We start from the raw sequence: 7,739 nt of genomic DNA on the forward strand, positions 1-7,739 counted from the left end.
CTCAGTCGTGTCCAATTCTTAGCGACCCCATGGACTGCAGCCCACCAGGCTCCTCCATCCATGGGATTTTCCAGGCAAGAGTACTGGAGTGGGGTGCCATTGCCTACTCCGTTCTGAATTCAGGAGCTTATTGAGCTCACCAGGAAAGAGTTACAAGTTCCTAAAAGCACTCTTGGAAAAGCGTCCAGGGTGCCTATCGTCACATCGGCCTCCCCCAGAGTGTCTGGTGTGGATGAACTTGACCTTGGTGCATCTGTCCAGGGTGGCAGGGGGATGAGGAGAGGGTGTCACCACAAAGATCTGCTCCGTGTCTTCCAAACACTCCCCACTTTTGAAACCACGGGGGCAGTTACAGTAAGAGGTTCCAGCATCCACCAGGCCCCTGTGACGTCACAGACGACGTCGCAGGATGTGAACGTCCTGGCACCCCGAAGGCAGCTCTCCAGGGCTCAGGAGAAGACAGCAGGCAATTTCAAGAGGATCTCATCCCCACAGTGTGATGGCTCACTTGGTGTGTCCCTGTGGCCTGCCTTGGTCAAATACCAGTCCAGATGTTGCCCCGAAGGTGCTTTCCGAGGAGCTTAGCAGTTAAATCAGGAGACTTGGAGGAAAGCAGTTCTCCTGACCTCTAAGGGGTGGGCCTCACGCACACAGTCGAAGGCCTGACGGCCAAGACTGAGGTTTCCCAGAAAAGGTTCCAACCTCCAGGTGGAGGGAGCCAGCCTGTGTTCCTGCCCACCAAGTTCAGATGTGCCCCCTTCCCTAGCTGCGTGAACCAGCTCCTTCGAATAAACCTCACGGAGAGAGAAGACCAACAGGAAGCACACCCACAGCCTGGCTGTTGCTCGGGCACCGGGAGGTGTGCGCCCGCGTCCTGGGAAACAGGGGTGCGCCCACTGCCGACTGGAGCTGGGCGTGGCCGGGGCCCCGGGTGCGTGTAGGGGGCAAGACTGTCGGGGTCCCCCTCGTGTCCCTGGTCTGGGGGAGCTGGGAGGCCCCCGGGAACGCTCCGTAATCCAGGGGCTCAGCCAGACCTTCCACCTGCAGCTACTGAGCAGCGCTGAACGCACCCCTGACCGCACGCGGGCACAGCCGGGCGCCCAGCGGCTGCCGCTCTTCTACCTCTGGGAGACTTCCCTGCACGATGCGCTTTTGCTGGAAAAGCCAGAAAGAGAGCTGCCCTGCCAGGGCTGCTGTCACCCACGCAGCCCTAAGTGAACCAGACTCTGACCTGCGTCCTCAGGAAACGGGTGGCGGGTGAGCAGACGGCATCTCGAAACCAGGGGGGCTTATCAGACGAGCACCTCACCCCGGTTACGCGTCCTGTCTGTCGCCACCCAAGGTGCTTCAATGCGAAGACTGGCTTGAGTTCTTGTACCTGTTGTGGAATCCTGCCCCAAGGCCACAGGGGCGAGGCCTTGCCTCGAGGCCTCGGTCACAGCAGCAGAGCCCAGAACAAAGGTCACCTCCGGGGCTGACTGAGCCCCTCTCTGATTGTCCTGACCGTCACCAGCAGGCTTCCTGATCGCAGTTAGGTAGAATGCCCATCCCCGCAGTCACCCCGTAGCACCCTAACTGATCACCTAACGCCAACCTTCCAACAGGAGCGTTCTTCGTCTCGAGGCCAAAAGAGTCGGCTGCTAACCTACGGTGGGCTCTCCCTGGCCATCAGGAGGTCGGCCCACTGTTCTCGCAGAGCTCACGTTGACTCTGCTCTCTGCTCTCGAAAGCCTCACTCCTTTCTGAAACGCTCTCTGTCCGGACATTCTTTTCCAGCCCACACTTGGACTGCCGGTGACACCCATCCCTCCTGGCAGGCCTCATGGGCGATGCCTTCTTCTCCCCTCTGTGACGTCACAACCCCCCCACGGTCCCGGGGAACCCGACGGCAGAGCGACCTCAGCCCCAGGTCTGGGGACCCTCGTAGCCAGACCTGCCTCAAGCAGCCAAGGAGAGGGGTGCCTCCGCCCTTCCCTGCTGAGTCCGCTGGTGCCGGGAGGTGGGCCAGGGCGCTGCTGACGACAGGCAACCTGTGTGATGCGATTTCCCCCCTGGGGGCAGGGAGGCACCTCAGGGCTGGCCCCACACATTTCTGGGGACCATGAACACAGTGCTGATGGGTTTGGTCACACCTGAAAACCATGGGCAGCATCTGGCAGGCAGGACACACCCCCCCACCCAGGCCCTCTGGCTGCAGCTCGTGACACAAACAGCTGCTGTCTCCCCCCAAAGGGGCTTTCTTCCAGATGGATCCTGGTCCAGGAGGAGCTGCCACCCAGGACGTCCCGGCCCCCAGAGGGCACAGCGGGAGCCAGAGCGGCTGGTCCCTGCAGAGGCGGAGCTGGGGGGCTGCAGAGGGCGGTCAGGTGGCCCACAGCACCACAGTTGAGGCAGGACTCGGGGCCTGCTCACCACCGGAGCTCTGAGTTATTGGGTAAAGTGTGAGTGGGCCCTCTTTCTCCACGTTTCTGCCTTAAACGGTGCTGACAAACTCAGCTAATGTGTGTTTCTGTCATTTTAAAGGTAGCCAGAATCCCAGGAATTCAAAAGTTAGAATTCCCCCGATGTCATCCCCTCCTGGCAGGACTGGGCTTCCCACCATGGACTCGAAGGCCTCTGAGGCCGAGGCCCGCCGTCCAGCCAGGCCCGCCCGCCGCCCCCGCAGCGTTCCCAGGCTGAGCTTCGCTGCAGGCTGCAGACAGCGCCTCTCTGCACAGCCGGCCTTATCTCACAGCAGCAGCTGGGGGAGAGATTAGCTCTTGAGATGAGCTTGGATTTGAAATATTTTCACCAAAGACAGAAATGTTTGAAGATACCAAGTTCCCAACGTCAGTTTATCGAAAGGTATTTGGGCCTTTGCAGGCCAGCACTGATGGCCGCTGAAATCTGCCTGCTGGGAACATTCCGCGGGGCTTTACAGCTTCGCCACAGACCCTAGCCACTCTGGGGGCTGCTGGGGGCGGGGGCTCAGAAGGGGACGGGCTGGCTGCCTTTCGGAATCCCTGCTCTGGTCTCACGGTGGGAAACGGGTGGGAAGAAAAGCATTAAGGGAAACAGCTTGAAACCCATTCCCTGCCTTAAAGAAAGTTACATGAAATGGTGATTCTTTTGTATGAGAGAGATGTTTCCATGAACATACTCACTGAATTTTCATTCTTCCGACACACACCACATACACACTTCACCGTTTCAGGCTTCCATTAGCCAATAATGAAATACTGCTTCAAAATCAACAGTCTTTGTGAGCAAGGACAAGCACCCACTGCCTTGTACTATGGCTTGAGTCCACTTTCCTGGTGTCAAATCAACCAGGTTTAACCATTTTCATGTCAGCCCTAAGGGGGCTTCCCTGGAGGCTCAGACGGTGAGGGATCCTCCTGCAACCCAGGAGACCCAGGTTCGATCCCTGGGTCACAAATATTCCAACTGAGCAACTCATACTAACATCAGCTCTCAGGTCAGTTCAGCCACTCAGTCGTGTCCGACTCTTTGCGACCCCATGGACCGCAGCACACCAGGCCTCCCTGTCCATCACCAACTCCTGGAGCCTACTCAAACTCTGAGGGTTTACAAAACATCATTTTGATGTGATGTGTAGATTTGTAATATTTAAAACTGCCCATGGGTTCTGTGAAATGCAAACTTTTGAGGGGACTGGAAGCAGAGAAGGACAGAAATAACGCATGCTGAAGCCGCCCCCCTCACTCCTCGGCCCCTGGGGTCCAGCACAGTCGCTCCCGCACGTCAGGAGTTAAACAGCAGAGGCATGTTGTTTGTTCCCAAATAGCCCGTTAATCCCCTGAATAAAGTTCCCATCCCACGGCCCCGGGTTGCTTGCTGCAGATAAGTTTGCTCTCAGCCTAGGAACCTTGCAAACAAGCAGAGATAAGAGAGGCAAGTAAAAATAACTGCTAACAACTTGAGGCTTTGCAGGAGCCTTGAGATCCAGCCTACGTGAGCAAGCAGCAGGACAAACAAATGTTCTGCTCCCTAGAAGGCCAGGGGGCTCCAGGAAGTCTGCAGCCCGAGGCACCCTTTCATCTCCAATCCCCTGCCCGCCCTTCCCGCTAGCGCGAAAGAAGCCGCACCCTACCCCAAAGAACCACGTTCTTTGGGACATTAGTCCACCATCTTCTGGGCCCGCTGGCTTCTGAATAAAGGCACTATTCCTTCCCCGAGACCTCACCTCTGGACCCCCTGGCCCGCTGTGCGGCCTGCTGTACAGTCTGGGCTGGGCCACAGAAGGACCCTGGGAGGGGGAGTGGACACTCACCGCTCCACATAGAAAAGCTGACTTCTGGCCTCCCTGGTGGTTCAGGGGTGAGGAAGCCTCCTGCCAATGCAGGAGACACAGGCTCGATCCCTGATCTGGGAGGACCCACCCCACGTAGGGGAGCAAATAAGCTCGTCTGCCACAACTACTGAGCCAGCCCAGGAGCTGCGACTGCTGAGCTCACGCGCCCCGACTGCCGACGTCCTCACGCCCCGGAGCCCGCGCCACGAGCGAGAGAAGCCACCGCAGTGAGGGGCCTGAGCTGCTCAGCACAACCAGACGGAAGCCCTCCAGCAGCAGAGCCCCGGCACTGCCAGGAGTAAACGGACATCTTCGAAAGAGCATGCTTCTCAAGGCAGAAAGAGGAAGACAAACTGCATATTAACACATACACATGGGATCTACAAAAATGGTGCTGATGAAGCTGTTTCAGGGCAGGGACAGAGACTCGGACATAGGACAGCTTGTGGACACAGAAGGGGCAGGAGGGGTGGGACAGATTTCGCAGGTGGCACCGAGACGTATGAGTAGCATGTGTGAGACAGACAGCTGACAGGAAGGCGCTTTAACACAGGGCTGGCAACCTGGTGCCAAGCCTGGGACAACCTAGAGCAGGGGGACGGGGCGGGAGGTGGGAGGGAGGCTCAGGAGGGGACACATGCGGGCCTCTGGCTGATTCATGTTGGTGTGTGGCAGAAACCAACACATTGGGAAGCAGTTACCCTCCAATTAAAAGGAAATAAAATTGTTTTAAAAAGTAAATTTTAAAAAACACGTCTAATACATGAGTTCACAGCAAATGTCGCCATGGTGAACAGCATCCCTCGCCCACGAGTGCGGCAAGCAGCCACCTCCTCAGGACGGTACTCTTCTCAACACCCTGTGAGCGTCTCTTCTCAACACCCTGGGAGCGACGAAAACAGGAAGACGCGTTCTGCGTCCTTTTCCCCCCATTTCTGACACCTTTCCTTTGTCGCGCAGCTTTTGGATTCTCTATTAATGGTTTTTCACTGTTTTCTCTTTGCATTTCAGTCTGTGTGGCTCTCGGGCCCTGTCTTTAGTTCAGATTCTTTCCTCAGCTGTATGGAGACTCCTGATGACCTCTTAACCGGTCCATTCTGAAGATCAGCCCTGGGATTTCTTTGGAAGGAATGATGCGGAAACTGAAGCTCCAGTACTTTGGCCACCTCATGCAAAGAGCTGACTCACTGGAAAAGACGCTGATGCTGGGAGGGATTGGGGGCAGGAGGAGAAGGGGACGACAGAGGATGAGATGGCTGGATGGCATCACGGACTCGATGGACGTGAGTCTGAGTGAACTCCAGGAGCTGGTGATGGACAGGGAGGCCTGGTGTGCTGCGATTCATGGGGCCGCAAAGAGTCAGACACGGCTGAGCGACTGACCTGATCCGACTCGATGACCCTCTTAGGAGGCATTCTCAGTTCTGTTACAGTGTTATCTTTCCCTTTCTCCTTTGCCTTTCACTTCTCTTCTTTTCTCAGCTATTTATAAGGCCTTCTCTGACAACCATTTTGCCTTTTTACATTTGTTCTTCTAGGGGCTGGTCACTGCCTTCTGTACAACGTAATGAACCTCCATCCATAGTGCTTCAGGCACTCTGTCTGTCAGATCTAATCCTTTGAATCTATTTCTCACTTCCACTGTATAATCATAAGGGATTTGATTTAGGTCATACCTGAATGGTCTAGTGGTTTTCCCCACTTTCTTCAATTTAAGTCTGAATTTGGCAATAAGGAGTTCATGATCTGAGCCACAGGCAGCTCCCGGTCTTGTTTTTGCTGACTGTATAGAGCTTCTCCATCTTCGGCTGCAAAGAATATAATCAATCTGATTTGGGTGTTGACCATCTGGTGATGTCCGTGTGTAGAGCCTTCTCTTGTGTTGTTGGAAGAGGGCGTTTGCTGTGACCAGTGGGTCTCTTGGCAAAACTCTGTGAGCCTTTGCCCTGCTTCATTCTGTGCTCCAAGGCCAAACGTGCCTGTTACCCCAGGTGTCTCTTTCCTACTTCTGCATTCCAGTCCCCTGTGATGAACAGGACAGCTTTTTTGGGTGTTAGCTCTAGAAGGTCTTGTAGGTCTTCATAGAATGGTTCAACTTCAGCTTCTTTGGAATTAGTGGTTGGGGCATAGACTTGGATTACTGGGTTATTGAATGGTTTGCCTTGGAAATGAACAGAGATCATTCTGTCGTTTTTGAGGTTGCATGAAGTACTGCATTTTGGACTCTTTTTTTGACTGTGGGGGCTATTCCATTTCTTCTAAGGGATTCTTGCCCACAATACTAGATATAATGGTCATCTGAGTTAAATTCACCCATTGCGTTCCATTTTTGTTCACTGATTCCTAAAATCTCAGTGTTCACTCTTGCCGTCTCCTGTTTGATCACTTCCAATCTGCCTTGATTCATGGACATAACAGTCCAGGTTCCTATGCAATACTGCTCTTGGCAGCGTCGGACTTTTCTTCCATCTCCAGTCACATCCACAACAGGGTGTCGTTTTAGCTTTGGCTCAGCATCTCCATTTCTTCTGGAGCTATTTCTCCACTGATCTCCAGTAGCATATTGGGCACCTACTGACCTTTAGAGTTCATCTTTCACTGTCATATCTTTTTGCCTTTTCATACTGCTCTTGGGGTTCTCAGATATACCCATCTTAAAGCAGAGCTCCAAAGAATAGCAAGGAAAGACAAGAAAGCCATCCTATGTGATCAGTGCAAAGAAATAGAGGAAAACAACAGAATAGGAAAGACTGAGATCTCTTCAAGAAAATTAGAGATGCCAAGGGAACATTTCACGCAAAGATGGGCTCGATAAAGGACAGAAATGGTATGGACTTAACAGAAGCGGAAGATATTAAGGAGAGGTGGCAAGAATACACAGAATAACTGTACCGAAAAGATGGTAATGACCCAGATAACCACGACGCTGCAACCACTCATGTAGAGCCAGACACCCTGGAATGTGAAGTCAAGTGGGCCTTAGGAAGCATCACTATGAACAAACCTAGTGGAGGAGATGGAATTCCAGCTGAGCTATTTCAAATCCTAAAAGGTGATGCTGTGAAAGTGCTGCACTCATTATGCCAGCAAATTTGGAAAACTCAGCAGTGGCCACAGGACTGGAAAAGGTCATTTTTCGTTCCAATCCCAGAGAAAGGCAATGCCAAAGAATGCTCAAACTACCACACAATTACACTCATTTCACACACTAGCAAAGTAATGCTCAAAATCCTTCAAGCTAGGTTTGTGAACCGAGAACTTCCAGATGTTCAAGCTGGATTTAGAAAAGGCAGAGGAACCAAAGATCAAATTGCCAACATCCACTGGATCATGGAACAAGCAGGAAAATTCCAGAAAAATACCTACTTCTGCTTCATTGGCCTCACTAAAACCTTTCATTGTGGTCACAACAAACTGTAGAAAATTCTTAAAGAGATAAAAATAC

At 53.3% G+C, this 7,739-nt stretch overlaps 1 long non-coding RNA gene across 1 annotated transcript; it reads left to right on the forward strand.

Annotated features, from left to right (window-relative positions):
- The first annotated feature begins 1,052 nt into the window (after positions 1–1,052).
- Positions 1,053–2,429, forward strand: LOC138426863 (uncharacterized). The gene is made up of 3 exons (XR_011251811.1): positions 1,053–1,257; positions 1,777–1,909; positions 2,233–2,429. It is a non-coding gene; the product is annotated as an uncharacterized lncRNA (long non-coding RNA).
- The last annotated feature ends 5,310 nt before the right edge of the window (positions 2,430–7,739 follow it).

The sequence above is a fragment of the Ovis canadensis genome, chromosome 21, assembly GCF_042477335.2.
Source record: "Ovis canadensis isolate MfBH-ARS-UI-01 breed Bighorn chromosome 21, ARS-UI_OviCan_v2, whole genome shotgun sequence".
NCBI lineage: Eukaryota > Metazoa > Chordata > Mammalia > Artiodactyla > Bovidae > Ovis > Ovis canadensis.